Genomic DNA, 19,273 nt, shown 5'->3' with positions numbered 1-19,273 from the left:
TTACAGGCAATTTTCCTCAAGGTCATCACAAGTCCACTACCAAGTTATTCTTCATGATTTCTTTTCCACCCAAGAGAAGATTGTTCTTTTGTGACTTTGAGATGGATTATAACATCTGAAATCCCTGGGTACTCAAGAGAGCACAAAACTGCCGTTTCTTCCAGCAGAGTGCATTCTCAACCACCCCCTCTCCTCTTCACCATCCAGGTGTCCATGAACAGTACCAGTAGTGCCCCAAAGTCCTATCCACTTTCAGATCTTCTCCAATTTATTCTAAAAATAGTTATTAGACTATTATCCCTTAGTTGTGATGTCAGTGGCATAAGCTGTCATTCTCAGTTCCATCATGTGTCCCAAAGGTCTCTTAAATCAAAGCAAAACATCTAATTCTGAGCTTATGGACAGTCATGCAATTAGGGGAGAATTGGAAGGTGAATGAGATCCCAAAAGAGAAAGTTTCATGGAGAGGACCAAGGACTGTACCCTCCCTTAATGCTTGAGTGATCCCCGGTGACATTTCCTAGGTAACCTGAATGTGTTGCAAGGAGTTGCTGCTTTGATGAAAAGGAAGTTCTAAAGGTTGCATTTCTCAGAATGCTTTTGAGTAGGAAAATGCTACTGTGCCATATTGTAAACAGGTTCTTAAAACCCAGGATGTAATTTGCAACAATTATTCTCTAATTCTTTCCTCTAGTTAGATGATAATTATTCAATCCCGTCCACTTAACGTTTATGCCCAGCTATCAGCCATCTCTCGCCACCACTTGGCCTCCGCAATGTTCAGGACCCACAGCCTGCCTTCATGGGTGCTCCTCCAACTGCATTTCTCCCCAATTCCTGGAATACTTTTCCAGAACTCCACCAACTTGTATTTTTCTTAGTTTTAAAATAATGTTTCCAAACTATGCCCTTTGTGTAGCCAATCTGAATTGAATGTCCCGACCTCTATTACTGCATCAACTCCCATGACTTTTGTGAGTAATAGACTTGGTTGTCAGTTCTATATTTATTACGTATATCCACAAAATACAGTTCTTTCCTCTCCTTCTGTCTTTTTAAAACAATGATTTACCCTGAAATTCTATTTATTGTCAAACTCCTCAGGCAACTTGTAGAGAATTCTGTACATTATGCAAATTGTAAATATTGCTCACCAACATTATAATACCTCAGTGCTGCATCATTGTTTTCCATCTTTTGATCAATATTTAAGTTTTCAATCATTTTCCTTTATATGTCAATCAAAATAAATTTTATATTATCTTTTTAACAGTTTCTAAAGTGAGCTAGAGTTTCAATGGAGCAAGATAAAATTCCAAAAATATTCCCATCATTTACCTAAAGGAGTCAATCAATAAATAATTCAGATCATCTCATTTAGCAGCTGCTGCTAGTTAATTTCTATATGAAAATGTTTTTGTAAATAAACCTTGTTGTTTATCTATTTTATAAATGGTAGTGTGTATATTTTAATTCCAAACTCCTAATTTATCTCTCCTCTCCCCTTTCCCCTTTGGTAACCATAAGTTTGTTTTCTAAGTCTGTGAGTCTCTTTCTGTTTTGTAAATAAGTTAATTTGTATCATTTTTTTTAGATTCCACATATAAGTGATATCATACAATATTTGTCTTTGGCTGGCTTACTTCACTTAATATAATAATCTCTAGGTCCATCCATGTTGCTGCAAATAGCATTATTTCATTCTTTTTCATGGCTGAGTAATATTCCATTGTATATATATACCACATCTTCTTTATCCATTCACTTGTCGATGAACATTTAGGTTGCTTCCATATCATAGCTATTGTAAATAATGCCGCAATGAACAGTGGGGTGCACGTATCTTTTTGAATTATAGTTTTGTCTGGATATATGCCCAGGAGTGGGATTGCAGGATCATATGGCAACTCTATTTGTAAGAAACTTCCATACTGTTCTTGCTATTCACTAAAAGTAAAGCATTAATGGCCCTAACACTTTCCTTAGCACTGTTTTATTTAGGATTGATATTCTCTTCATGTGAGGATCAGAAGGAAGCTATGAGCCTGTTAATCCAAGAAGGTTTGGAACTGTTGTCTTATGACTCATTTCAAAGGGTATAAGTTGAGTGTAGAGAATTTAGCTAAACTACTCCATAATATTTCTGCCTTGGCATCCATTTTGTGTGGCTGAGCAGCCTGCAGGAGACTTGAACTGACACCAGCCCTCCCTCAAGCCTAGTGCATGGCCTGTAGAGTCACAAGTAACTGTAAGTTCTTGTGATATGATATGATATGACTTTCTGATATGACTTCTCCCATGCCCTGGGTAATAAATAGTCTGCCATGCCTCCAAACTCCTTTCCCATGTGCACCCCTTAGATAAGAACCCATCCCAACTGCATAGCTTACCAAAACACTGTTCTTCTTGGTTTGAATTAGCCCTGAAATTCCAAAAGCACTCCACCGTTGGACCTTAACAAAGTCATGTGCCCATGGTCAGCTGGGCTTGAGACAGTCTGGGACGTATGATCTGGGACCCTTTGCTGCAGTGCTTGCACCTGGACAAATGTCTTCTGAAGCAACAAAATACAAAGAAACTATAAGGGACTAAAAATAACTGCATGCATGTGAGTTGGGGCACATTATGTACAAAAAGACCAAAAAGAAAACGACCGCCACTTCCAAAGAGCAGGAACAAAAGCAGTGGGTCAGGAGAAAAAGCAGGGTACTGCACACGTCCCCTGCACACAACACCAGGAAAGGGGTGGGCAAACCACCTAAGCCACCCCTGTGGCCCAATCCCTGGACCCACCCCTACCCTCACTCCATATAAAGAACCAGCTCATCCCTACTTGGGGAGTGAGCAAGAGGACCTGTTACTTGTTCTCACTCCCCCCTGTTGCAGCAGGGGCCCCAGTAAAGTCTTGCCTGAACTTCTTGTCTGGTCTCTTATCAATTTCTATTGATTAAGGAAGGCCAAGAACCCTGGTTGGTATCAGGCTCTCTGCCTGCACCCTGTCTTGACCTCCCCGCGTTACCCCTCCAGGCATGCCTTGTACCTCCTCCAGGACCTGCGACTAATAAATTTCTCTATTTCACTTTCCCCTGTGGTCTTTGTTGAACTGTGGCTCACCATTCAATTCCCCACTTGGGACTCGACTTTACACATGTTAATTTAACAAAATTACAACACTGTAAAATATGGTTTGAATTGCTCTGATATAGTTTGGGCTGTATCATCTTCCAAAATTTAAATTGTCTTTATTAATGATGTACTTTAACCAAAGAGTTGAGATAGGCAATGAAGACTCTCAATAGGAAAAAAAATAATACTGCTTCATTGGCCACTTACTGGTCTTGAAGGGTGGGCAACAGGAGTCACTTGAGAGAGTTTAAATAAAAATTAAAAGGTGGGTGTGCAATCACACACATTTAGTGAGTGTGTCCATTAATGTGATCTCTGGAAAAGGTAATTTGGAAGAACTATCAAAATCCATATACCCTATGATAGAGCCATTTCACTACTAAGAATTTATCTTGCAAAAGTGTGTTTTATATATATATATATATATATATATATATATATATATACGCACAACGGTATCCACTGTAGTATAGATTTTAAGAGTATAACTCTAGAAAACATGTCCCACAGAAAATGACTGGTTTAAACAAAATATTGCTTATCCACAACTACAATACTATTTAAATTTTTACCATTGTCATACATTGTTTTAACCTAAAAAATTTCATAGGGTGCTGTTATAAGTTCTTTTTATTTTTCTACATTATAGTTTTGCTATAATATGCTATGTATTATTAAAATGTAAATATAAATTATGAGCTGGTGGTTATGGAAAGAAAAATATTCATATGATGTGAAGCATTTTGAAACCATTCATTTCTCTTTGGTTCCATGTACTTAGGATAATCATGTAGCCAAACTACAGCAACTTATTTATTTAAGAATTTATTAAGAATTGCCTGTTTATTGTGTTTACTGTTTGCTTACTGCAAGGTATTGTTTACAAAAAAAATACAAGTGGTTGTTTTGTTTTATTAAAAACTTACTTGTCGGGTTTCCCTGGTGGCGCAGTGGTTGAGAGTCCGCCTGCCGATGCAGGGGACACGGGTTCGTGCCCCGGTCTGGGAGGATCCCACATGCCGCGGAGCAGCTGGGCCCGTGAGCCATGGCTGCTGGGCCTGCACGTCCGGAGCCTGTGATCCACAATGGGAGAGGCCACAACAGTGAGAGGCCCCCATACCGCAAAAAACAAAACAAAACAAAACAAAACAAAACTTACTTGTCATTCTATAGTTTTGGCAACAGTGTCAAACATTCTGCATTTTAGCTGTGCGATTAATCTTTGTCCATATTTTCCAAAGGCCCATCCTCTAGAAAAGAGGACACAGTCTGAGGTGACACCAGCCATGTCCTCAGGTCTGGAAAATAAAACCTAGCCAGGATCCTGACCCCCCACTCATCTCCCTGTCCCATCCACCTGCCCTAACACAGAGCAAGAAAGTAGTGAAGAGGAATCAGAATCACTGCCTTGAATTTTCCCTTGACCTCTATCACATCTCCAAATCAGCCAAAGAAAAGATGCAGGGTCATATAAACTATTGGGAGTCCTAAGTTCATAAACTATGAAAATTATAAAATTTTTTAGGATGCTTGAAGCCCTTAGGTCCCTGGCACCAAGGGCAGCCTTCCCAGAATCCTGGAGAAGGACCATGATTGCAGTTCCTGGGGATGAGGGTATGGCAACTGTGACAAACAGGCAAACAGATGAGTCTGGGAAGTACAAGCACCAGTGTTCCTGAGGTCATGCTGTCCTGTTGCCTCTGGGGTTCTCACATCTAAATGTCACCTTCTGGCACATGGGTGGGCAAACAACTTCCCAGGATCGGAGGACAGCATCCACCAGGGTATCGAGCATGCTGATTCAATTCTTTATTCACCTCCCATCTCTTGCACCAAAGAGCCTAAGATACCATATATAAAGGACGAATATATTGAAATTATTAAAAATAACATCACTATTTAAAGGTTAATTATAAAGAAGTAAACAAGGTTTAAATAAAGTAAAGAAATGTCAACCCTTGGGATGATTTTAGCATTTAGATCCTGGTTCTAATTCACTTACAAAGGAAATCACATCAACCTTTCGGGGGAGATCAAGTTTTCCTTAGTTCCTAAAACATTAGAAATTTCTCACAAGGGACAACTAAGAAAGCTTACGTTTTATAGGAATAGGAACTGCCACATTGGAATTCAGGTGGCATTTCCACTTCACAGCATAACTCCAGGCTGAGGGGTGTGACAAGGAGGCCACCAGCTCCAGGGAAATGAAAGCGGAGGTTTCTTACTGGGAAAGCTTCCCCGAGGGTTGGAAAGTCAGTGTTTGTGATGCTGGGCTCCTGAAGGCTTCTTCTGACTTATTCAAAATTCACCTTTTCAGCCAAAGGGGTGGTCGGCCTCCTCCTTCCTCTCATCACAGAAAATCCTGCGTCTCTTTCTAGGAGTGTCTGCGATCTGTATAACAGCTCAGAGAAGTGCTGGTCCCGTTGGGACTTTGAAACAATCTCAGCAAAGAGGAATGAGCTCTTCACACCAAACTGTGGTTTCTTTTCTTTCTTCTTTAAACTAAATAGGTATCTTGTGATAAGTTTCTGTTTAGAGACAAATGCACTCCTGAAAATGAAGGTTTTCAAGAAAAATTCACAGAAAAGATTTGTCACCATGCCATTATTATGCCATGGCAGCTCACTTTGCTGATAGAGAAATGTAAGCACCTTTTGGAAGGAAAGAGCTCTTTGCAGGAGGCCCCTTTTGTCTTGTCACTAACCTTAACGCAGGTGCCACCATGTTCTACTCATTTCTGACCCCAGCACACCTTTCAAGTCCTTTGGTCACACAATACCTTGCCTAAATTGTTGGTTCTTTTCACAGATCAAAGAAATCGGAATGAAGGATATGTAATTAACAGATGATCAGATCTCTTCACTAGCTTCCCCTTTAGTAATGTTGTGAACAAACTGTGTGATCAAACTGTGTGAACAGGATAGCATCTAAAGGAAGGTCTCGAGGAGTCCACAAACCTGCAGGACAAGCCTGCACAGTGAGGGATAGCAACAACTCTGACCTCCTGTCTCAATGATTAACAGGTTACTTACCTTCTTCCCTTTAAAACTTTCATGGCTGAGCAGAATCTTTGGAAGTGGTTTTGGGGGACACTGAGTTCACTATCTCCCCAGATTGCTGGCATTCTGATTAAAGGCACCTTTCCTTTCTACCAATATTTTTCTCTCTCTTGAGTATTGATTTTTCAAGCGGTAGGCAGCCGGACCTGATTCAGTAACAGAAATACCTTTATATTATGCCTCTTTGAAAAAATACCAATTGAATTAAATAACATAAATGATTAGTTTAGTTTCCTAAAGGAATAAAAATAAATGGATTTGTAATAAATAGGGAAAAAACATTGAGAGATTGGTTCAAGATGGCAGAGTAGAAGGACATGCTCTCACTCCCTCCTGTGAGAACACCAGAATCACAACTAACTGATGAACAATCATCAACAGGAAGACAATGACACACACAAAAAAAGATACCCCACATCCAAAGACAAAGGAGAAGCCACAATGAGACACTAGGAAGGGAGCAATCACAATAAAATCAAATCCCATAACGGCTGGGTGGGTGACTCACCAACTGGAGAACACTCATACCACAGAAGTCCACCCACTGGAGTGAAGGTTCAGAGCCCCAAGTCAGGCTTTCCAACCTGGGGGTCCAGCAACAGGAGGAGGACCTCCAAGAGAATCAGACTTTGAAGGCTAGTGGGATTAGATTGCAGGACTTCGACAGGACTGGGGGAAACAGAGACTCCACTCTTGGAGGGCACACACAAAGTAGTGTGCACATCGGGACCCAGGGGAAGGAGCAGTGACCCCATAGGAGACTGAACCAGACCTACATGCTAGTGTTGGAGGGTCTCCTGCAGAGGCGGGGGGGGGAGGGGCGGGCTCTGTCTCACCATAAGGACAAGGTTCTGGGAAGTATTCCTTGGCATGAGCCCTGGCAGCAGAAGTTCTGGGAAGTATTCCTTGGCGTGAGCCCTCCAAAGTCAGCCATTAGCCGCACCGAAGAGCCCAGGTAGGCTTGAGTGTTGGGTTGCCTCAGGCCAAACAACCAACAGGGAGGGAACCCAGCCCTATCCATCAGCAGTCAAGTGGATTAAAGTTTTACTGAGCTCTGCCCACCAGAGCAACAGCCAGCTCTACCAATCACAAGTCCCTCCCATCAGGAAACTTGCACAGGCCTCCTAGATAGCCTCATCCACAAGAGGGCAAACAGCAGAAGCAAGAAAAATGACAATCCTGCAAACTGTGGAACAAAAACCACATTCACAGAAAGATAGACAAGACGAAAAGGCAGGGGGATATGTGTCAGATGAAGGAACAAGTTAAAACCCCAGAAAAACAACTAAATGAAGTGGAGATAGGTAACCTTCCAGAAAAAGAATTCAGAATAATGATCGTGAAGATGATCCAGGACCTCGGAAAAAGAATGGAGGCAGAGATCGACAGGATGCATGAAATGTTTAACAAAGACCTAGAAGAATTAAAGAACAAAAAAACAGAGATGAACAATACAATAACTGAAATGAAAATTACACTAGAAGGAATCAATAGCAGAATAACTGATGCAGAAGAACGGAAAGGTGACCTGGAAGACAGAATGGTGGACTTCACTGCTACAGAACAGAAAAAAGAAAAAAGAATGAAAAGAAATGAAGACAGCAAAAGAGACCTCTGGGACAACATTAAACGCAACAACATTCGCATTATAGGGGTCCCAGAAGGAGAAAAGAGAGAAAAAGAACCGAGAAAATATTTGAAGAGATTATAGTTGAAAACTTCCTTAACATGGGAAAGGAAATAGCCACCTAAGTCCAGGAAGCACAGAGAGTCCCATACAGGATAAACCCAAGGAGAAACAAGCTGAGACACATAATAATCAAATTGGCAAAAATTAAAGACAAAGAAAAATTATTGAAAGCAGCAAGGAAAAAATGACAAATACAGGGGAACTCCCATAAGGTTAACAGCTGATTTCTCAGCATAAACTCTACAACCCAGAAGGGAGTGGCATGATATACTTAAAGTGATGAAAGGGAAGAACCTACAACCAAGATTACTCTACCCAGCAAGGATCTCATTCAGATTCATTGGAGAAATCAAAAGCTTTACAGACAAGCAGAAGCTAAGAGAATTCAGCACCACAAAACCAGCTTTACAACAAATTCTAAAAGACCTTCTCTAAGTGGGAAACACAAGAGAAGAAAAAGACCTACAAAAACAAACAAAAAACAATTAAGAAAATGGTAATAGGAACATACATATAAATAATTACCTTAAAAGTGAATGGATTAAATGCTCCAACCAAAAGAAATAGACTGTTTGAATGGATACAAAAACAAGACCCATATATATGCTGTCTACAAGAGACCCACTTCAGACCTAGGGACACATACAGACTGAAAGTAGGGGATGGAAAATGATATTCTATGCAAAGGGAAATCAAAAGAAAGCTGGAGTAGCAATACTCATATCAGATAAAATAGACTTTAAAATAAAGAATGTTACAAGAGACAAGGAAGGACACTACATAATGATCAAGGGACTAATCCAAGAAGAAGATATAACAATTATAAATATATATGCACCCAACATAGGAGCACCTCAATACATAAGGCAACTGCTAACAGCTATAGAAGAGGAAATCAACAGTAACACAATAATAGTGGGGGACTTTAACACCTCACTTAAACCAATTGACATATCATCCAAACAGAAAATTAATAAGGAAACACAAGCTTTAAATGACACAGTAGACCAGATAGATTTAAGTGATATTTATAGAACATTCCATCCTAAAACAGCAGATTACACTTTCTTCTCAAGTGCGCATGGAACATTTGCCAAGATAGATCATGTCTTGGGTCACAAATTAAGTCTCAGTAAATTTGAGAAAATTGAAATCATATCAAGCATCTTCTCTGACCACCACGCTATGAGATTAGAAATGAATTACAGGGAAAAAAAACATAAAAAACTCAAACACATGTAGGCTAAACAGTACGTTACTAAATAACCAAGAGATCACTGAAGATGTCAAAGAGGAAACCAAAAAATACCTAGAGACAAATGACAATGAAAACACGACGATCCAAAACCTATGGGATGCAACAAAAGCAGTTCTAAGAGGGAAGTTTATAGCTATACAAGCCTACCTCAAGAAACAAGAAAAATCTCAAATAAACAATTTAACCTTACACCTAAAGGAACTAGTGAAAGAAAAACAAACAAAACCCAAAGTTAGCAGAAGAAAAGAAATCATAAAGATCAGAGCAGAAATAAATGAAATAGAAACAAAGAAAACAATAGCAAAGATCAATAAAACTAAAAGCTGGTTCTTTGAGAAGATAAACAAAATTGATAAGCCATTTTCCAGACACATCAAGAAAAAGAGGGAGAGGACTCAAATCAATAAAATTAGAAATGAAAAAGGAGAAGTTACAACAGACACCACAGAAATACAAAGCATCCTAAGAGACTACTACAAGCAGCTCTATGCCAATAAAATGGACAACCTGGAAGAAATGGACAAATTCTTAGAAAGGTATAACCTTCCAAGGCTGAACCAGGAAGAAATAGAAAATATGGACAGACCAATCAGAAGTAATGAAATTGAAACTGTGATTAAAAATCTTCCAACAAACAAAAGTCCAGGACCACATGGCTTCACAGGTGAATTCTGTCAAACATTTAGAGAAGAGGTAACACCCATCTTTCTCAATGCTTTCAAAAAATTGCAGAGGAAGGAACACTCCCAAACTCATTCTATGAGGTCACCATCACCCTGATTCCAAAACCAGACAAAGATACTAAAAAAAAGAAAATTACAGACCAATATCACTGATGAATATAGATGCAAAAATCCTCAACAGAAAACTAGCAAACAGAATCCAACAACACATTAAAAAGATCATACACCATGTTCAAGTGGGATTTATCCCAGGGATGCAAGGATCCTTCAATATATGCAAATAAATCAATGTGATATACCATATTAACAAACTGAAGAAGAAAAACCATATGATCATCTCAATAGACGCAGAAAAAGCTTTTGACAAAATTCAACACCATTTATGATAAGAACTCTCCAGAAATTGGGTGTAGAGGGAACCTACCTCAACATAATAGAGGCCATATACGACAAACCCACAGCAAGCATCATTCTCAATGGTAAAAAAATGAAAGCATTTCCTCTAAGATCAGGAACAAGACAAGGATGTCCACTCTCACCACTATTATTCAACATAATTTTGGAAGTCCTAGCCACAGCAATCAGAGAAGAAAAAGAAATAAAAGGAATACAAGTTGTAAAAGAAGAAGTAAAACTGTCATTGTTTGCAGATGACATGATACTATACATAGAGAATCCTAAAGATGCCACCAGAAAACTACTAGAGCTAATCAATGAATTTGGTAAAGTTGCAGGATATAAAATTAATGCACAGAAACCTCTTGCATTCCTATACACTAATGATGAAAATTCTGAAAGAGAAATTAAGGAAACACTCTCATTTACCATTGCAACAAAAAGAATAAAATACCTAGGAATACACCTACCTAAGGAGACAAAAGACTTGTATGCAGAAAATTAAAGACACTGATGAAAGAAATTAAAGATGATACCAACAGATGGAGAGATATACCATGTTCTAGGATTGGAAGAATCAAAATTGTGAAAATGACTATACTACCCAAAGCAATCTACAGATTCACTGCAATCCCAATCAAATTACCAATGGCATTTTTTACAGAACTAGAACATAAAATTTGTATGGAGACACAAAAGATCCTGAATAGCCAAAGCAGTCTTGAGGGGAAAAAGCAGAGCTGGAGGAATCAGACTCCCTGACTTCAGACTATACTACAAAGCTACAGTAATCAAGACAATATGGTACTGGCACAAAAACAGAAACACAGATCAATGGAACAAGATAGAAAGCCCAGAGATAAACCCACACACCTATGGTTAACTAGCCTATGACAAAGGAGGCGAGACTATACAGTGGAGAAAAGAGAGTCTCTTCAATAAGTGGTGTTGGGAAAACTGGACAGCTGCATGTAAAAGAATGAAATTAGAACACTCTCTAACACCGTACACAAAAATAAACTCAAAATGGATTAGAGACCTAAATGTAAGACTGGACACTATAAAACTCTTAGAGGAAAACATAGGAAGAACACTCTGACATACATCACAGCAAGATCTTTTTTGATCCACCTTCTAGAGTAATGGAAATAAAAACAAAAATAAACAAATGGGACCTAATGAAACTTAAACTCTTTTGCACAGCAAAGGAAACCATAAACAAAATGAAAAGACAACCCTCAGAATGGGAGAAAACATTTGCAAATGAATCAACGGAGAAAGGATTGATCTCCAAAATATATAAACAGCTCATGCAGCTCAATATTAAAAAAACAAACCACCCGACCCAAAAATGGGCAGAAAACCTAAATAGACATTTCTCCAAAGAAGACATACAGGTGGCCAAGAAGCACATGAAAAGCTGCTCAACATCACTAATTATTAGAGAAATGCAAATCAAAACTACAATGAGGTATCACCTCACACCAGTTAGAATGGGCTTCATCAAAAAATCTACAAACAGCAAATGCTGGAGAGGGTGTGGAGAAAAGGGAACCCTCTTGCACTGCTGGTGGGAATGTAAATTGATACAGCCACTATGGAGAACAGTATGGAGGTTCCTTAGAAAACTAAAAATAGAATACCATACGACCTAGCAATCCCACTACTGGGCATATACCCAGAGAAAACCCTAATCCAAAAGACACATGCACCCGAATGTTCATTGCAGCACTATTTACAATAGCCAGGTCATAGAAGCAACGTAAATGTCCGTCGACAGATGACTGGAAAAAGAAGAGGTGGTACAAATATACATGAAATATTACTCAGCCATAAAAAGGAAAGAAAGTTGGACGTTTGTAGAGACGTGGATGGATCTAGAGACTGTCATACAGAGTGAAGTTAGTCAGAAAGACAAAAACAAATATCGTATATTAACGCATATATGTGGAACCTAGAATAATGGTACAGATGAACCGTTTACAGGGCAGAAATTGAGACACAGATGTAGAGAACAAGTGTATGGACAGCAAGGCGAGAAAGCGGTGGGGGGGGGGGAGAGTGTGATGAATGGAGATTGGGATTGACGTGTATACAGTGATGTGTATAAAATGGATGACTAACAAGAACCTGCTCTATAAAAAAAATAAATAGAATAAAATTTAAAAAAAACAACAAAAAACCTGAATTTCAGGTTAAAATTCTCAATATTGTTTAGACTCTAGTTCTTCACTAATTGCTTTTCTTCTCTACAGCCCTTGTGTACTTTCTTTTTCCAGTTTGTAAAATCGTATGGACATGGCTTTACCGTGCTCAAAAGATGCGTCTGCCCAGGAAAAGTCATATACATGAGGAAGAACACAGAACACACTGATGCATGATAAAAATGGGGCTTGCTATTCAGAAATCTCTCACGTGTTTTATAATCCCACTAATGAAATGAGACAGTTGTGGATGTTTGGTCACCAACTCCCCATACTTGCCAGATAGGGTAGAAAAGTCCTGGACAAAAAAGTTAATTCACTGAGCTCAGTGTGTGCACATAACTATTGCAATTTAAAGAGGAGCTTAATAAAAATCAAGCTAATATTTATAAAATGGAATAAACCACAACACTGCAAAGATACAAAAGCCCTTAATAAATGGAAAAACCTTGGCAGACAATCTAAAATGCCTTCTGTAATGGATATATGTGTGATTCCCCACAATTCCTTAGGTACTTAAGTAAGTAATGAGTTTACATTATTTTGAAGAGGAGCAGTTTTCAAGGTCACTAACGGTATGTGCAAGGGCAGCCTTTATTTTCATACCAAATTTGAATGTGCAAAAAGAAGGTCTTGTGTGAGGCAGGTCCATTGCAGTATGTCCTGGAGGGGGAGTCAGCCTCCTTCTAAGCACAGCCTTTTGGAAACAGAAACCTGTTCCTTTAAAAACAGCCAAAACTCAACGTAATCAATTCTCATAAAGTGCTGAAGAGGTGGGCTGTCCTGGATGGCACCTGACATAATTCATCCTGCAGGAACCAGGGCTCGCATACCTGCCGTTGATTCCAGCAGAGCGACACCATCAGGGACATAGTTCCTCTCCCCAGTTTTAGAAGGGATTCTGCTAGATTCCTGTGTGGTGTCTTGGTGCTGCAGAGCTGCTACAGCATATGCAGGGATTCATTTCGCAGATAATCCCTGCTCCAAGTCAGGCTGGTTACCCAGGCAGCCAGTCTGGTTTGTTGCTTATGTTTTAAGGGGATTTTCAGTCTTGACAAATTAAAATATTATTAAATGCCAAAGTAAATCTGAATGCTTAGAAACTTTCCTAAAAATATTTCTCTACTATAATAATTTTTAAAGTTTGTTGCTGCTGTTTTGTTCTTCTTTTCTTTATAATTAAACCCATGGGTTACTGGCTTAGGTTTCGTTTCAGAATGAGGCCAAGGATTTGTCTTTTGTAGCATAACTAATGATTTTTTAATCTTAATTATTTTAAGTTTGTTGAAACCTCTCCCTTTATATAAAAATGTAAACACTTTCAATGTGCACATCTCAAATTTTTTAAATAAAATAATAATAAACTATGATCTTTAACTCTACAGGAGTCTCTGTGCAATTATTTGAAATGATAATTCAAGGATGTTGGCACTGTGGAACTAATCCCTGGCCTGGAAGACGTCATTATTTACCAGCTGGTTTAGAACAACCTGAAACTCACATACACAAGGCAGTGTGGGGTACAAGCATATAGTATTTGGAAATGCAGTTTGATGAAAATCAAACACAGAAAGAAAAGGCTGTTAATTGTTATGCTAAATAAAATCTAGATCCGGGCAATGGAATTCCAACCTTAAGATCTTGATTAATCAAAAACTATGATTAAACAGTACATGGCAAAATATATTGTACACTACTTGCTGGCCAAATGCAGTAGACTCGCTCTGTGGGTTTCTGTTCATCCTGGCAAACCCAGCCCTCAATTTATATGGAAGTGATTCGTAAAAGAAAGGTGTTCTTTTTACATTATCCCTAGCAGCCTTCTGCTGCAATATACATTACACTCTTTCTATATTAGAAGTGCTTTTAAAATTAAGAGCCCTTTTTTTTTCCCCTAATTTACTGCCTATATCTGATTTTCTAGAAGTCTGAGGGTTTTGAAGATTGGACACTGCAATGCAGAGGGCTGCCCACTACTCCTCCCAGCCCTGCAACTGCCCAAGCACAGTTTCTCACCCTTGGCACTATTGCTATTTCGGACTGAATAATTCTTTGCGTTGGGGGTTGTCCTGTGCAGTGTGGTGTTTAGCAGCATCCCTGGCCTTTACCCACTAGATACAGTAGCAGCAACCACTGAACCCAAAACCACCCCCAATATGCCCCCAATACCCCCAACCCTCTAACACCCCCCAACAACCCCCCCATCCCCGCCTCCTCAGGTTGTGAGAACTGAAAATGTCTCCAAATTTTGTCAAATGTCCACCTCTACCTCCCTTAGTCTGAGGCTGAAGAGAACAGCCTTGCTCAAGGTCACATGCTCTGCCAGTTCAGGGAAACTCTGAGGGCTCACTCCCAGCTTCCAGCCTCAGAGCTCCCTGGAGGACCAGTGGAGGCCTTGTTTGTGAATGCATCACCTTCTATGTCTCCCTCTTTCCCATCCTGCTTTCTTCACTCCTGACGTTGATCCCATGAGCTCACACCGTTTAATAATCTCCATCTCAGGCAGGTTATGCTTCTCCCAGAACCAAATGGGTAACAAAGTATTTCATCAATTCACAGAAGCACATTTTTATCACATCTTATCATCAGTGAAATCAGCTTGTTCTTAAATCCGTGGCATGTTATACCTTAATTAGCAGCATGTTTTCTTTCTTATGGTAAATAAAATAACAGTCTAAAAAAGGAATTCCAACTCTCCTACACTGTTGGGGGAATGTAAATTGGTACAAACACTATAGAAAACAGTTTGAAGCTTCCTCAAAAAACTAAAAATAGAGTAGCCATGTGATCCAGCAATCCTACTTCCAGGCATATATCTGGACAAAACTATAATTCAGAAAGATACATGTTTATACAAGAAACATAGGGTACATGCACCCCTATGTTTATAGCAGCACTATTCACAATAGCCAAGACATGGAAGCAACCTAAATGTCCATTGACAGATGAATGAATAAAAAAGAAGTGGAAGAGTGAAATAATGCCGTTTGCAGCAACATGGATGGACCTAGAGATTATCACACTAAGTGAAGTATGTCAGAAAGAGAAAGACAAATACCGTATAATATCACTTATATGTAGAATCTAAAATATGACACAAATGAACTTATCTATGAAACAGAAACAGACTCACAGATGTAGAGAACAGGCTTGTGGTTGCCAAGGGAAAGGTGGGGGAAGAGTGGAGTGGGAGTTTGGGATTAGCAGATGCAAACTAGTATATATAGAATAGATAAACAACAAGTTCCTATTGTATAGCATGGGAAACTATATCCAATGTCCTGTAATAAACCATGATGGAAGAGAATATGAAAAGGAATATATATATATATATATATTCATATATATATATGAATCAGTTTGCTGTACAGCAGAAACTAACACAACATTGTAAATCAACTATACTTCAATTAGAAAAATAAAATTAAAAAGAAATCTCATTTTAGTTGGTTAAATATAATAGATGAAATAAAATTAAAGTTAAAATTTTGGTATGAGAAAACAATACATTAGCCTCAGGTTATTAAATTATTTAGTAAAAACATTGGCTTCCAAGTGGGAATTTAAATTTAATATCTGTGCTAGCTATTTTTCTTAGTTACTAATAATATTTTGGTACAGCAATAATTTACTACTTTACATGTTAATTTAAATGTATTAATCTTGAGATATATGCATATATATATGTCTATTGTATATATCTATGTGTAGCTATATTGTAAAGTGGTAGATAAAAACAAAGCTGCATTATTTTTCTGAGGTATCTACTTTCTCATTAAGTTATCTTCTTGAAAATATGTATAAAAGAGCCAATGTCCTCTGTTTCGTGTTACATTTATATCCTCTAGGTCATCTAGGTAATGACTTTTCTTCAACACAAGGCATCTACACCTATGACTAACCTATATCATGATTTATATTGTCATTAAGTGAACCATGTAGAACTACATTTTGAAAGACATGTTGTGAATACTGCCTCTGTTCACCTTTAGCAATCCAAACTGCATTGGAAGCAGTCCAATTTAATTGCTGTTTGTTGGTATGTAATTGCCTATGATTTGACATTGAGCAAGATATTTTTTTCCTTTCCCAGATCAGTAAAGTACTAATACAATGTGCTTTTTTTTCAGATTTTACAGTGATCTCTAATTAAAATAGATTTGAATTACTTATGTATTAATGCTTCATTTTTTTCAAGACATTTAAAACATTTTTGAGCTACAATAGAACTTTATTTTTAAAAATAAATTTATTTATTTTATTTTTGTCTGCATTGGGTCTTTGTTGCTGCACACAGTCTTTCTCTAGTTGCGGGGAGCAGGGGCTACTCTTCCTTGCTGTATGTGGGCTTCTCATTGTGGTGGCTTCTCTTGTTGCAGAGCATGGGCTCTAGGCACACAAGCTTCAGTAGCTGTGCCTCACAGGCTCTAGAGCATAGGCTCAGTAGTTGTGGCCCACGGGCTTAGTGGGCTCCATGTCATGTGGGTTCTTCCCGGACCAGGGCTTGAACCCGTGTCCCCTGCATTGGCAGGAGGATTCTTAACCACTGTGCCACCAGGGAAATCCCTACAATAGAACTTTAAATGTTAAACTTGTTAAAGGTCTTCAAAAGAGCCACTTGTATACATTTTCAAAATGTAGCGATTATTTTCAGAAAAGGCAAAATTTTTAAAATATACTATGCAAAATGTGGGCTATTTGATAAAGCATTTATATTAAGTGGTCATGGAAATATATTTCCAAAATGAGGCGAATACTACAGTTGATCTAGAACAAACTGTAAAGTCAAAAACTAAAAGTTAAAAATACAATTTCATCAGTTGTATCTTGATAATCATGTTGTTGCCTAAACATTCCCTTGTGCATAAAATTACTTAGGATCAACTGTTTTACAATTTCATTGGTGGCTTAAATTAGACATTGTTACACAAGGTAATGTGTATTTTTACATATTCAGGGAGCCCAGGTCTATCTAGGTAGGTGTGAAACTTCATCTTCCAAAACAAATGACACATATAGACCTGAGATTTAGGAAATTTTTATTCACAAGGTAAATGGTGGACTCTGAATCCAGCATCTCATTTTCTAGCTCAAATAATGACCCAATCAAATGCAATTTAATTATCTTTAGGTCATAATCAATCCATGCACATTACATGATCTTATCAGTTGATTATAAAAAATTTCACAAGACAGAGTGCTTCATCATCTTTTTTTCAGTCTGCAATTACGACACAATAATTTTTGCTACTAATCATATTGATGGGGCCTGTAATGCTTAACTAACCTTCGTAAAATACTATCGACATCTGCTCTCAGGTCACATCACACTTTCAGTAACAGCAACACCAGCTATACCAGCTACTTTTAAAACTCTTTTTATTGATGTTGCAGGTGGCCCTTGTTAGCTCTGTGATAATACTGATTTAATTGAACTATAGAATGGAATTAACCAAAGCTCTGAAATGTTTTCCCAAATATATATTGACAAAGGGAAATACAAAATAGATAAGAAAATGACATTTAAAAAGCAAGCAGACTTTCTTAAAATAAAATATTTGGCTTTGTTTGATGAGACCATCCTGAAAAACTGAATAGAAGAGTCTTGGCATACTACATTTTCAGTGTATAACTATTTCATGTAAAAAACAGAAACAAAAACTTATCAGTATGCTTTTTAAAAAACTGCCTAGTTTTGTGTCTTCACTGGTTCTACTTACTTTACAAAGGAAAAAAAAAAGATTTTTCCTAATAATTAAAAATTAAACAAGTGTGTTCATCTTTTTCTTTCTTTTTAACTGAACAACAAAGGGCAGTAGAAATATATGTTGCAGTGAAATCCATCACTGAACGATTTCTATTACAAAATGTAAATCCAGTAGCTGACAAAAACCCCCCAATATTTCTTGATGTAGCAAATATAGAATATATTTATATTAGAGGTTATAGATAAAATATATGATATTTGTCAGTTTATCTGTTTTGCTTGTGGAGCTGTTCTTAACTAGGTTCTACAATAAGTGGTTTAAAAGAGCTGTAACTGGCATACAATGTAACAATTGAAAAAACTACACTTGTGAATGAATTTCAATAAACCACTGTGACAAGACTCTATAGGTGTAAACTAAAAATAATAAGTGTGTGCAGAATCAAGTAGACTGATAAAAAATGTATTATCATATTGGTCTTGGCATTTTTTCCCTTTACTTTCCCAATTGATGTTGTTTTTATTTTTCTCATACAATGAAAATATATGTAATTAGAAATTATATCAGAAATTATTATAGGGGTTCTTTCTGTGAATAATTAATAAACACGTTTAGATCATGACTCATGAGCTTTATCAGAAATACAATCTCAAATTTCAAGTGTTTGCTGTGGCACTTTGCTTAATACAAATTGGCTCAAGCTTTTGAAGTGTTAAGGGGATTCTCAATTCAAATCAACTTGGAGTTTGATTGTAAAATAAAAGAATATTTTGGAAGACTTAAGGATGATGAGACTTTTGTTTTGTAATTCTATAGAAGCAGAAAAAAATATGAAAGCATTTTTTTTTTTGATGAGAGTAAAAGAAAAGATTGATCATCCCAAGCAACACACTACACAGAGGTTTTCTAGAGAAGGAAGGAATGGCTGGTCAAGCCACTTGTTAGTTTGGAATAGTACAAGGTCATAACCACTATGCATTTTCAACTGCAAATACAGAAAGACTGAAGACTCACTGGAATCCAGGGGGCCAGGCTCTCCCTCCACTGGCCCTACTCCTGGGGTGAGCTGTCTTGCAATGCCCACAGCTGACCAAGAGTAGGTGCTCCCACTCAGTGGAAAGTAGCAGCAGCTGTCAGCCATGAAAGCAG

This window comes from Stenella coeruleoalba (assembly GCF_951394435.1).
Source record: "Stenella coeruleoalba genome assembly, chromosome: 7".
NCBI classification, from domain to species: domain Eukaryota; kingdom Metazoa; phylum Chordata; class Mammalia; order Artiodactyla; family Delphinidae; genus Stenella; species Stenella coeruleoalba.
Note: the sequence above shows the minus strand (reverse complement) of the source record.